This window comes from Sinocyclocheilus anshuiensis, unplaced genomic scaffold (assembly GCF_001515605.1).
Source record: "Sinocyclocheilus anshuiensis isolate Anshui unplaced genomic scaffold, SAMN03320099.WGS_v1.1 scaffold159, whole genome shotgun sequence".
Taxonomy (NCBI): Eukaryota; Metazoa; Chordata; class Actinopteri; order Cypriniformes; family Cyprinidae; genus Sinocyclocheilus; species Sinocyclocheilus anshuiensis.
In genome coordinates, this window is record NW_015549567.1 from 23841 (window position 1) to 35183 (window position 11343).

Genomic DNA, 11343 nt, shown 5'->3' on the forward strand with positions numbered 1-11343 from the left:
AGGCACGTTTATAAACCGAATAACTTAAGTAATTTGTGGATTTTCGAACTGGTTCGACCGGTTCACTAAGAAGATCCGGTTAAATAGAACGATTCGTTCGCGATCCGGACATCACTAGACGAGACAAAACCAATAAAACCCATTACAAACGAGGCATTTGTTGCATCCAGTGGGGACATAATTACGGATTATAATGACTTATACTGTCTTTTTACGCGTTGCGTTGCATCGCGCCACGTAAACATAAAACCATGTCTGCATTTGTGATCGGAGAAACAACAAACAACAAGCCTACTCTACATTGCTCAAAACTCGCGTTTGAATCATCATTGGCAAATTATTTAAATATAAAAAAACGTACTTACAGGCTGTGAGTCAGAAGCACCAGACTGTCCTTGCAAACAGCCTTTGTGCCACAGAAGTATTAGGCTACTGGTTCAGGAAACAGTCCTCATCCATCCTCCATAAAATGCGCAGCACACATCTGAATATTTGGGTTGAACTGTTCTGGAACAGTGTTGTAAATACAACTTAACCACTGATTTCTAGTCGTGTCCTTTTTTGGAAGGCCAAACAAAGTAGTTTCGCTTTCACAACGAAACACACAGCGACTCCACAACATGGCAGCGGCGGCAACAGCGAGAATAAAAGTTACGCCTTCTTTCTTTGCGTGAACATTTGGGCGGCGTTATGCAAATCTTCCCACATCGTGACGTAGACGTGGGGGCGTGTTAGAACGAGCCGTTTTAGGTAGGAGTGGTTGACTCTTAACTTTTATAAAGAATATCTCTTTGGATTTGAGACTTTAGTCTTTGCAACTTTACAGATCTTCTTTATGCACCAAGAGCTTGTAACACTCCAAAGAGAAAGGAAAAATTGAAATCGCATCATATGACCCCTTTAAGCAGAATCTATGAACATATTAAAGCAATGATTACATGATGTGATCATAGTGATCAAACACATAAGATGCAATCAATGCAGCCCGATTCACAAACAAATGACTCTAAGGCACATACAGTGCAACCACTGTAGACTAATTCCCTCACAAGTGATTTTGATGAGTTGGTTCTTTTTAGTGAATCAAGCACATACCATGCAAACAGTGTAGTCATTTCTACCAAACGAATGATTCTGAGACAGTTCTTTTTGTGAATCAAACAATTGTGCTGCAACATCTAAGAGACATCTGAGATGTCAGTACACACAGTTTTTGTCAGTAGCATTTGATAAAGAATAATAATAATAATGTATGAATTAATAAATGAAAAATCAGTGTTCTTTAAGAAATAGTTAAGGCCAAAAATTCTCCTTTTGCAAGAAGTGTTTTAAAAAGGTAAAGTATTATTAATGTTATTGAAATTATTATTTTCACCTTAAATATTTATTTCTTTAAACTAAAAGAATTATTAATCGTTAAGGCGAACCTGATTTTATTTATTTTTTTGATTCCATATACACTGTAAACAAATTTCCACCTATTTTTACTTCAGTTGCTGCCTTAAAATTGTAAGCATACTCAACTTGGTTGTACAAGTCATTTCGACTTACATTCAAATGACAAACTGATTTTAAACTGATTTTAAAAATCAAGTTGAATTTCCTATAACTTTCCTAAAAGTTGAAATTGCTCAACTTTTTATTATTAAGCTACTACTAAATATTGTAGAAACTTAATTTTCTGTAAAATTGCTTTGCAACGATTTGTATCGTAAAAAGCGCTCTACAAATAAACTTGAATTGAATTGAATTATTTTGATGAGTTCAAGTAATGCAAAAATATAAGACTGATCATATAATTTTTACAGTGTAGAGAAATTACCATAGTAGATGCTAGAGGCTTCCCAGGAGGTGCTGGTGAAAAAGCAGTGACGCTGTTTCCTATCGACAGCTTCATGTAAAATTCATGTCAAATTCTCCAACCAGCCACCCCCTCACTATGCCCTCCCCTCAACGGCCCCATTCAACCTTCCCTTCTCTTTTGCAGCATTCCTGTCTGCCCTCATCACAATAGGTGACTGCCACACGAGAGACAGTTGCCAGAAACACTTTGCCACACCTTCCCCTTGTTGTTCTCCCGTCTCACTCCACAGAAACACATGAGCTTCGATAAGAAGCCAAGTCCTTGTGCGAACAGCCAGCTTCTCCAGATGGCAGTGAGGGAAGGGAGGAACGGGAAAAAACAGAAACACCTTGTATTTGCTCACAGGGCGAGAAAAGATCTGGATTTGATCAGTTGACACCGAATGAAATGACAATTTTGGGGGCTAGGCTGCTATTATTTCACAGATCAGAGCATTTAAATAGGACCTGCCTGTTCAGTCTGTGTGCTTTTCTGAGGAATGTTGTCCCTGCTTTTTGTTATTCCTGCCAGCTTGATCAAGGTCGTCTTCCTTTTTAGTTATTAGTCTGCATGCTCCCTCTGCTGGCTGCTCAGGGGGAAATAAAGGAAGAAAGATGGGGGGGCTCAGTCAGCAAATGTATGTGTGAGGGGCCTGGGGGCAAACAAGCTGTTTCTGACTGGTAAGGAGAGACCTGAAAATTAGGCACTAATGATAGGTGAATCAGCATTTCCAACGGATTTATGGTGGATTCTCAGTCAGACTCTAATAGAGTCATTAAAATGAGGGGTCAAGTGCTCCCTGTGCTGACTGTTAGTATCAGATAGATTTACTGACTCTCAGAGACACTTTATATAGGGGACGGTGCATGCCACTAAGCATTGTTTTCCTTTCCAGTTGCGTGCTGTGAAGTAAACCTAATTTATTTTATCGAGAGGCTAAGTTAGCACTTAGTTTATTCTTCAATAAATTCATCCACTGCTTAACTCTGGCTGTCTCTCGCTGCCTCTGATAGTCTGTCATCGCAGGCCTGCTCTGAGCAGACATGAGCATCTGGGTGTCTTTTTGAAGTTCCCAGGTGTGAGCTCACAGGCAGATGCACTTCCGTTTTGAGTTGAAAGTCCTTCACACTCTCGTCAAGTTGTTTTTACAGCGCTACTTTTGCTATAATTCTTTCCCCCCACTCTACCGTGGCATCCCTCGCACTGAGCTACCTTAAAAAGCAGACAGATGGGACTAAACAGCAGGTAGATAAATGCTGATAGCACCTTGACGAGCCCTCAGACAAAACAAGGGGTCTTGTGAAAGAGAGCGCTTAAATGAGGCAAAGCAGCTGCTTTCTAGGGGCTGCGAGAATTGGTTTGTTTCATCCTTTTTGCGGCCTCCACCTCCACTCTGTAATTTGCCAGTCAGCCCCAGTTTAATAGCATTTAAGAACTGCTAATATGTCAGCGTTTTGCACTTGAGTGATGTTAACATCCCCAAACTTTGTCTGTTGCAAAAAAAGAATGGGCCAATGAATAGCAAAGTAGCATTTTATTCAAATGAAACTCTTTTAAATTAATTAAAAAATCTGCAGTTCTGTGGTGCAGGTAATTAAAGATAGATTAATGCTCAAGCTAATGCAGTCGTCTGCCCAGTTCAGCACCTTGGAGAGCGCCACCTTCTCAGCTCAAATGTAGGGCAGTGAGTTTCAGCACCATAGACAGCGGTCATCAGATCTTGCTGGAAAGCCAATATAGTCGGTGTGCTGTACTAACTGACACACTCAGACGAACTGCTCCTCCGTGTACCCGACTCTCACCTCTCGGGTAGTTTGTCTGCTCCTCTCGCAGTTCCTTGCCAGAAGTCCTTTGCCTCTCAGCTCTCTAGGCTAAGAGTGATTGAAGAAACCTCCCAGTGCTATTAGGCCACCATGCTCAATTGCCCCATAAGTCTCCACCCTGACCACTGACTCAGTGTAGCATTAGATTTTGTGATACATCACCAAAAAAAAGAAAATAAAGAAAGTCTACTTTTCCTTTTAGTTTCACCCAGCATGCTCTGGAATGTTCTTGAACTTGTCCTTGACAAAGGGCCCTTGTCTCTTTACAGTAGTAACTGTCATCCACTTGGGAAAGAACAAGCTGTAGACTGTCTTTCTTCTGAAGGAAACTGAGCAAGTAAGCAGCAAGTCTTTTGTTTTGGATTTTGCCTCTGGCCCTCTAGGGGCGACGAGACGCCCTGGACAGGCTAAACACAAGGTGTGTTGTGATTCAGGAACGGTACTTGCTGGGGTCAGCTCATGGCTAGGGATTACGCTGGAGAAACGTGCATAGCTTTCCAACCTTCTCAGCAGGCCATGGAACAACATTAAACTGGATTAGGAGCGTCACTCACCCTCTCATCAGGTCGAAATTTTTACGTTGTCTAGCCAACCTCGCTATTCTTATTCTGTTGTCATGAGAACATTTTCTATGCATACAGAGACCAAACCCTATATGTGTTGTTAATTAATATTACTCAAATAGTACATATTTGTGTAGTTATTTATAGAATTGGATGCATGTATTTATAATTTAATGTGTGCTGTGATTTATGTTTATCTGTGCGGTCTGTTAAAATCCTTACTGAGAAGTTATAGCATCAGTGTGAGTCTGTCCCAGATCTTGTTCCCATTCCATTGCTCTCGCTTTCTCACCTTGACTTCCTGCCTTCTATTTCATGTATCCATAAAATGAGGCCAAATAATAAAAAATAATCATCACTTTTACAGCCATAAACATGCAGACAGATGTCTTAGGCTATTGTGTCGCGACTCCCGCTGCAACAATGTGTCTTATTTAAAGTCCCCATAAGAAACTTGTCTGAAAACCTAACCTAATTATACAGGGCTTAAAGCCTAATGGATTTTAAAACTATATAGCTTTGCACATCCCTAGTACTGGTCCTAAATCCAGCCTCTGCTGACGGCTGCCGTAAATTCCTCTGTGATGCTTTTACAAGCTTCAAACGTCTCTGTGTCTGATGGAACAGCCCTTGTCTGGCAACACATCCACAAGTGAGCAAAATCATCATGTACAACACATTATGTGACACTTGGCAGATGCTACACTCCTGTTAGAGGTGAGTTACGGAAGCAAGCATTTGCCAAATTCAAGGATATTCCTCTCATTGCTCAGGTAAAGATTTGTTGCCGGCTATATGCATAGACGTTTCAGATGTAATCACTTTAATTAGATAAATATGGCTAATGAAGCAGGCCATTGGCTGGCAGTAGGCTAATGTTTCAGCATTTGTTTTCTGTGGAGCGATACATTTTTTTTCCCCCAGGTAAACTGACAAGCGCACCGTAATACAGGGCTAGTTCATGTTATCGGAAATCTGACTGGCTGTCAATTTCCCGGCTAATTTATCCCATCTGTTATTCATATGCAGCTTCAGGGGGACGGTGAGGAAGAATGGACAAACAAAATCAATCTGCAGACCCTATCTGCTACACATTTTCACAGATATGATGACAGCAAATAGTGTCATCACATTTCACGGTGTGCAAATCCAGGGAGGGTCTGTTTGGCTGACATGTCAGTACAAAAACGACACATCTGTGATGGTGTAATGAAATCTGTTATGTTCGACTGTGAAATGTTAAACCCCTTGAACAGATCAGATTAACATTGAAAAGTTTTGACATGAGGTCAATCAGGAGTGCCGTTTTCTGTGCACATTTGGTACACAACCATGTTTTAGATCATTATTTTCAATAGTGGCCTTAAGTATTAATTAAGTTGATGGTTTTCTGTGACCCTCTCTATTCCTCTCAGTATTGTCCTATTTTTTGCCTCTTGGGTGGGATTTGTCCTAAATTCTTCACACAACGTTTGGTCTAAAAATGTATTCGTACTTTGATGTGACCATATTTATTTGCTACACATGGATCGGCTTTTTCCTCTGAACAACTCATTTCAAAGTTACTCGGGCCTTCATTAGTCCCTCAATGTCCTTATCATGTGTCTTCATACACTACAGCAAATGCTGCCCTTGAGAACCTTCACAAGATCCACTTCAGGCTATTTTTCTCCTTTTCTCTGTTCAGGCGACAGTAAGAACTCCTTTTTTCTCTGTGCAACCACAGCAAAAGAAGATCCCACCAGGGAATTACAAGCAGAATTAAAATCTAAAGCAGGAGGAGGGGGGACGGAGGGTAAAAATCTCCCACAATCCCTTTCCTCTGCTCAGTACTTAAACATAATTTTAACATAATCATTTATCAGATCCTAGGAAGGAGTTTCTCAGATGTTACAGCCTTTTTGTTTCGTTTCCGAATGATGTCGCAGCTTAGAAAGATCCAGAGGATATGTGTCGAACAGAAGGTGACCTTTGCCCCAATATGTTGTTGTTAAAGCATTCAGCCCGCAGCCACATACTAACTCACTCCCCCTGGGGGTTTACCATCTTTGTTCACATCCTGAATGGAGCTCATAATAAATACATTTAAAGGACCGTGCATACTTTACCATTTGCATAGACATCAGAATGACAGATTAATGTCAAATCCACCTGCAAATGTCAGCAAAAGTTGAGCAAAATAGCAAAAGATGTGATGAAAGCCAACATCTCTGCTACTTCACAGCCGTCTATGCTTGGCATGATCACTGCTGATTCGGTTTCCTCCATTCTTGAACTTTAAGGCAAGCAAAGATGTAAAATGAATCCAAACAGGTGTTGGAAATCCCAACATTTCACAGACAATTATTTTGTCAATGGCTTACTTAGTGATCCTCCTTTGTGGGCCCTTTCAAAATGGAGAGAATTTCATTTCACAGCCATCAAGAAGAACAGTGGCTTTATTCCCAGTTGACAGTTACTTGTTTTTTTCCTGCATGATTTCTCGCCTTAGAGTTGTTTGTGTGTTGTTAGGAGTCGCTGTGTTTGTTGTTCATGTTACGGTGCTTTGGGAATGACCCTAATGTGGAGGGAGAGGCAAAGAGGCCTGTATAATCGCTGTGTCAGAATGTTTCATAAACAGCTTAGTTGCGAGAGGATGCTTTTAAATATAGATGCAACATAATGAAGAAAGAAAGGAAAAATATAAAGTTGGGTGAAAAGATATTGTGTGAGAATAGGATCCGGCGTACTGCATATATTGGTTTGGGTTTATATTGCATTTTAACTTTTTTCGACCTCCACAGCAGCCTCTCCCACAAGCGGTTTTCTTTGGAAAGTTTGGCACTATATTTTTTTTCATGGCGGAGAAGTAAATATGTAAATACTTTTAACACTTTCTCAAGTTTTTGGAGTGTTAAAATTGACTGTCTAAATTTTGAAACACATAAACTGCATCAGTTATATACTTAAAGCGATATGAGAAGTAGGTCACTGACATTTTTCCACAGAATCACACAAGCTCTTTTTTTGACCTTGCAAAGATTGAGCGAATGCCAAATGCATGTCACAAACAACAGTTCAGTGTCAAGTGAACTCGGTGTGCTCAGTGTTTTATAATGTTTTCTTCCTTAAAGGAATAGTTCACGCAAAAATGAAAATTTGTTGAAAATGTACTCACCCTCAGGACATCCTAGATGTAGATGAGTTTGTTTATTCATGGGAACAGATTTGGATAACTTTAGCATTACATCACTTGCTCACCTCTGGATCCTCTGCAGTGAATGGGTGCCATCAGAATGAGAGTCCAAACAGCTGATAAAAACATCACAATAATCCACAAGTAATCCAAAAGCCTCCAGTTAATCAATTAACATCTTGTGAAGTAAAAAGCTGTTTATAATGAAAAAAAAAAATTTCTAGCCATGATATTTTTCTCTTGTAAAAAAAAAAGTAGTCTCTTCTGAATCAGGAGAGAAATATGGGTAACACTTTATTTTGTTGGTCGCTTTTGAGCATTCTGTTGACAGTAAGTAACGTTGCACCTACATGTCAGCTAACTCTCATTAGAGTATTAGTAGACTGTCTGCTTAATATCGGCTAACTCTTTATTGTGATGGTGTCCCAACAGACATTCTACTGACTATAAGTAACTTTGCTAGTAAGTCAACTTATTCTAACCCTACCAGACTACTAATAGTCTACTAACAATCTAATGAGAGTTGGTAGATATGTAGGTGCAACATTATTCCTAGTCAACAGAATGTATTAAAGGGACCATCAAAATAATGTGAAACCAAAATATGCAAAGATCAAACACAGTTTGCCAGCAAAGACAGTCCAAAACAATTTGGATGTGAGAGGACAACAGGAGATTGACTTTTTAAGCCTCGGATTATGGCCAGACAGTTAATGATTGATTTGTTTCTTAAAAACAAGCATCTTTTAACTAGAGAAGACATTATTTGTTCGACTGGATTACTTGTACATTCTGATGTTTTTATCAGCTGTTTTGGACTCTCTTTGGATTCTGACGGCACCCATTCACTGCAGAGAATCCATTGGTGAACAAATGATGAAATGCTGAGTTTCTCCAAATCTGTTGAAGACGATGAAGAAACAAACTCCAGAATTTCGAAATTTGGAATTCTGAAAATAATTTAATAGCTTTTATGGAATTATATCTGTACAAACTACTATTGCTATTTGTTTTTAATACATAGTTTTACATTTATGTTATTTATTTTGTAAACTGCATTAGACTTCACAGTAAATTAATAATATAAGCATATATATTTTCACAAAAAATGTCATTTTTTGTTGTTGAGCCAGCACAAATGTTGGCAGCGACAGTAAAAATCTGCCACTATTATTCTGACCAGACCAGCAGAAAAAAGTCTTTATCTGATATGAACACTAGTCATTCATTTCATAGTAAAGAGAGGAAAGGAGCATAATAATTATATCAGTCCTGAAACTAGAGCAGATTAAATATTACATTTTTGTCTATTAATTGACAATCTGCTTGGCCCTGAATGACATATCCTCAAATATCCATATTTCAGGGTTTATTGAAGGCTTTTTAATATAACAGAATAAAACATGTCTGGATAAGTAGAGGAATAGAGGCCTTAAAATCGCCAGATAGCTAATTAGATGGCTTCGGCTTTAAGCAGGGTTGCTCTATGCCAATTCACACGTCTCCTACACAAGACTGCAGAGGATTGTGGTGTGCCATCGTGGACTGCTCAGTCCCATCTCATGAATATGCTAATTCGTTCGGAGGCCACCCCTCTGAGTTCCCATACCCCACTTTACATTTAACTTTCACAGCCTGTCAATGTCATCCACACTGACTAGTTTGACCTGTGCTGACGAAATGTCAAAACCCAAACGTGTGGGATCTCCTGGCTATGAGTTTAGAGCTGTGGCAAATCTCTCTGTGTGTTTTATTAGCACAGGGATTCAATATGGCTTTTCTGTAGATTTACAGTGCATGTGATGGGAAGTGTCACACTGCAACCTGTTTGTGATGCCATGACATTGTGGCTTATCTCCTCTTTAGTTGTATAGAAACAAATTCCATTACTGATTATGCCACCTTGCATTCAGGTTGTATTTTCTTTTCTTTTTTTCTTGGTAAATGTGTTGCAGCTTTGTGTGGTGGGGAGGAGTTTATTGAAGCAAAAGTCGTAGTTAATGGTTTGTTAATAGCAAGAATTGGACCTTAAAGGGGTCCTATTATTCTCTTTTACAAAGTCTTTATTTTGTTTTGGGGGTGTACTAGAACAGGCTCTCATACTAGATTGTTCGAAAAACACATTATTTTTCACATATTTTACATTATTACAACACCTCTCTCCCCAGTCTGGCATGAACGGCTCTAATAGTTCCGGAATCAAATGAAGCCCCGCCTTCTGAAATACGAAATGTGCTGTGATTGGTTAGCTGGGCCAGTGTGTGTTGTGATTGGCAGCACTCGGCGCCTGGTCGTGAAATGTCATGCCCCTTACCATAGCCGCCTGCGAGATTCAGTGTAAATATTGTGTCAAAATCAAATCAATTTGAGCGCGATTTTAAACCCGGATGTAATCACTCTAAGTTCGTCTGCCTTGGGAAAGCTATCGTGTCTCCGACATAGTGATAACACTCGTTGCCTTCTCTAGTGCAGCTCAACCAGGTCTCGTCCCATTCGTCGATATTTGTGATATCACAAATCCCGGAAAATATGCGTTGTAGTCCAAACGAGTCGTTCGTTGTAGTTTTTGAAAAGTGATTTCTGTTAAATAAAATATCTCCTTTTTTATGCTCAAATAGCAACATTACAGACTAACTAAAGTTGAAAAAGTGAAAAAGCATAATAGGACCCCTTTAAAATAAAATGTGACCAAAAACTTTTGAACGGTACTGTGCATTTCATAGTGACAATGGCCAATTAAGAACATATTTGCTATTTTCTAATTCTTCTGTAGCCACATAATAACTTTATTGAAAGAAAATGCTGAAATTGAAATCATTATTCACTAATAAACTGTTCATTCAAGAAATGCTACAACTGGATCTTTGAGTCAGTGAGTTGAACTCCTCTTCTAATTGTTTATTCCTATTTGTGGAATGGACCAACCAGTTTACAATTTTTTTTTTTCATTATTAATCTACCTCGTGGTCAACTCAACGACTCAATTGTTGTTGTTTTTTTCTCCAAGTTCTCTTGACATGGTCATTGTGAACTAGTATAATAAATAGCTGCATGAAGATTCTTCAAAATTTATTATTTTGTGTTCCCCTGAAAATGTTTGAATAACACGACTTAATGACAAGAATTAGCATTTTTATGCTTCATTTGTCAGTGCAAATAGCCATATAAGATCCCTTTATGTCAAATTAGTTTACATTTATTTATTTTCTGATGCACACAGAATACTCTCATGCCGAAACATCTTCCAATTCCTCTCCACTCTGTCTTTTCCTTTCTCATTCTGCTCTCACCAGACCGCTTGGTAAGACAACCCTGTTTGCTGAAATGATAGACCTCGAGGGCCTCAATTCTGAATTAAGCTTTTTTTATAGATGATGTTTTCATTTCCTGTTTCATTCCTCCACACTTCCATGTGGTAAAACTCCAGGTTGAACCCGACAATAATCGAAGATGTGCTGTAATGTAATGTGTTTTTGGAGTCAACACAATGATGATCACTCCTCCTGTCCAGCTGGGAAGGAAAGTCCCAGTGGCATCTCTACTTCATCGAAAATCAATCACAAGGGCACAGGGGCCAAGCATACTGATGAGGGTCGAACACCCCTCGTAAACTGTAGTCCAGGTAATGCACAGACATTACGGCATTACAGGGATCTTATGGATGTTATGTTATGGACAGTATGGCTGATCGCTGAGTATTGTCCTCCTTAGAGAGACTTTGTTCATAAAATTCTTATTTTTGCCTCTAATGTTATGCCTTATTTTATGGGAGGAGAATTATGTTGAAGCACGCAACGATTCAAGGTGAAGAAAAAAAGACTTCACTCTGAATAAATGTGCAGGTAACATTAAAGTTTTTTCGCTGACAACATCACAACCGTTCTCTCTCTCTCTGTGTGTGTGTGTGTGTGCGTGTGTGTGTGTGTGTGTGTGTGTGTG

At 39.3% G+C, this 11343-nt stretch overlaps 1 protein-coding gene across 1 annotated transcript in view; it reads left to right on the forward strand.

Moving 5' to 3' along the window:
* The first annotated feature begins 4208 nt into the window (after positions 1-4208).
* LOC107657268 (carbonic anhydrase-related protein 10-like) overlaps positions 4209-11343 on the forward strand; it is a 70732-nt gene continuing 63597 nt past the window's right edge. Inside the window, exon 1 of the mRNA XM_016445301.1 lies at positions 4209-4231. The gene's annotated coding sequence lies outside the window, so the exon portion shown is untranslated. The remainder of the gene's footprint in view (positions 4232-11343) is intronic.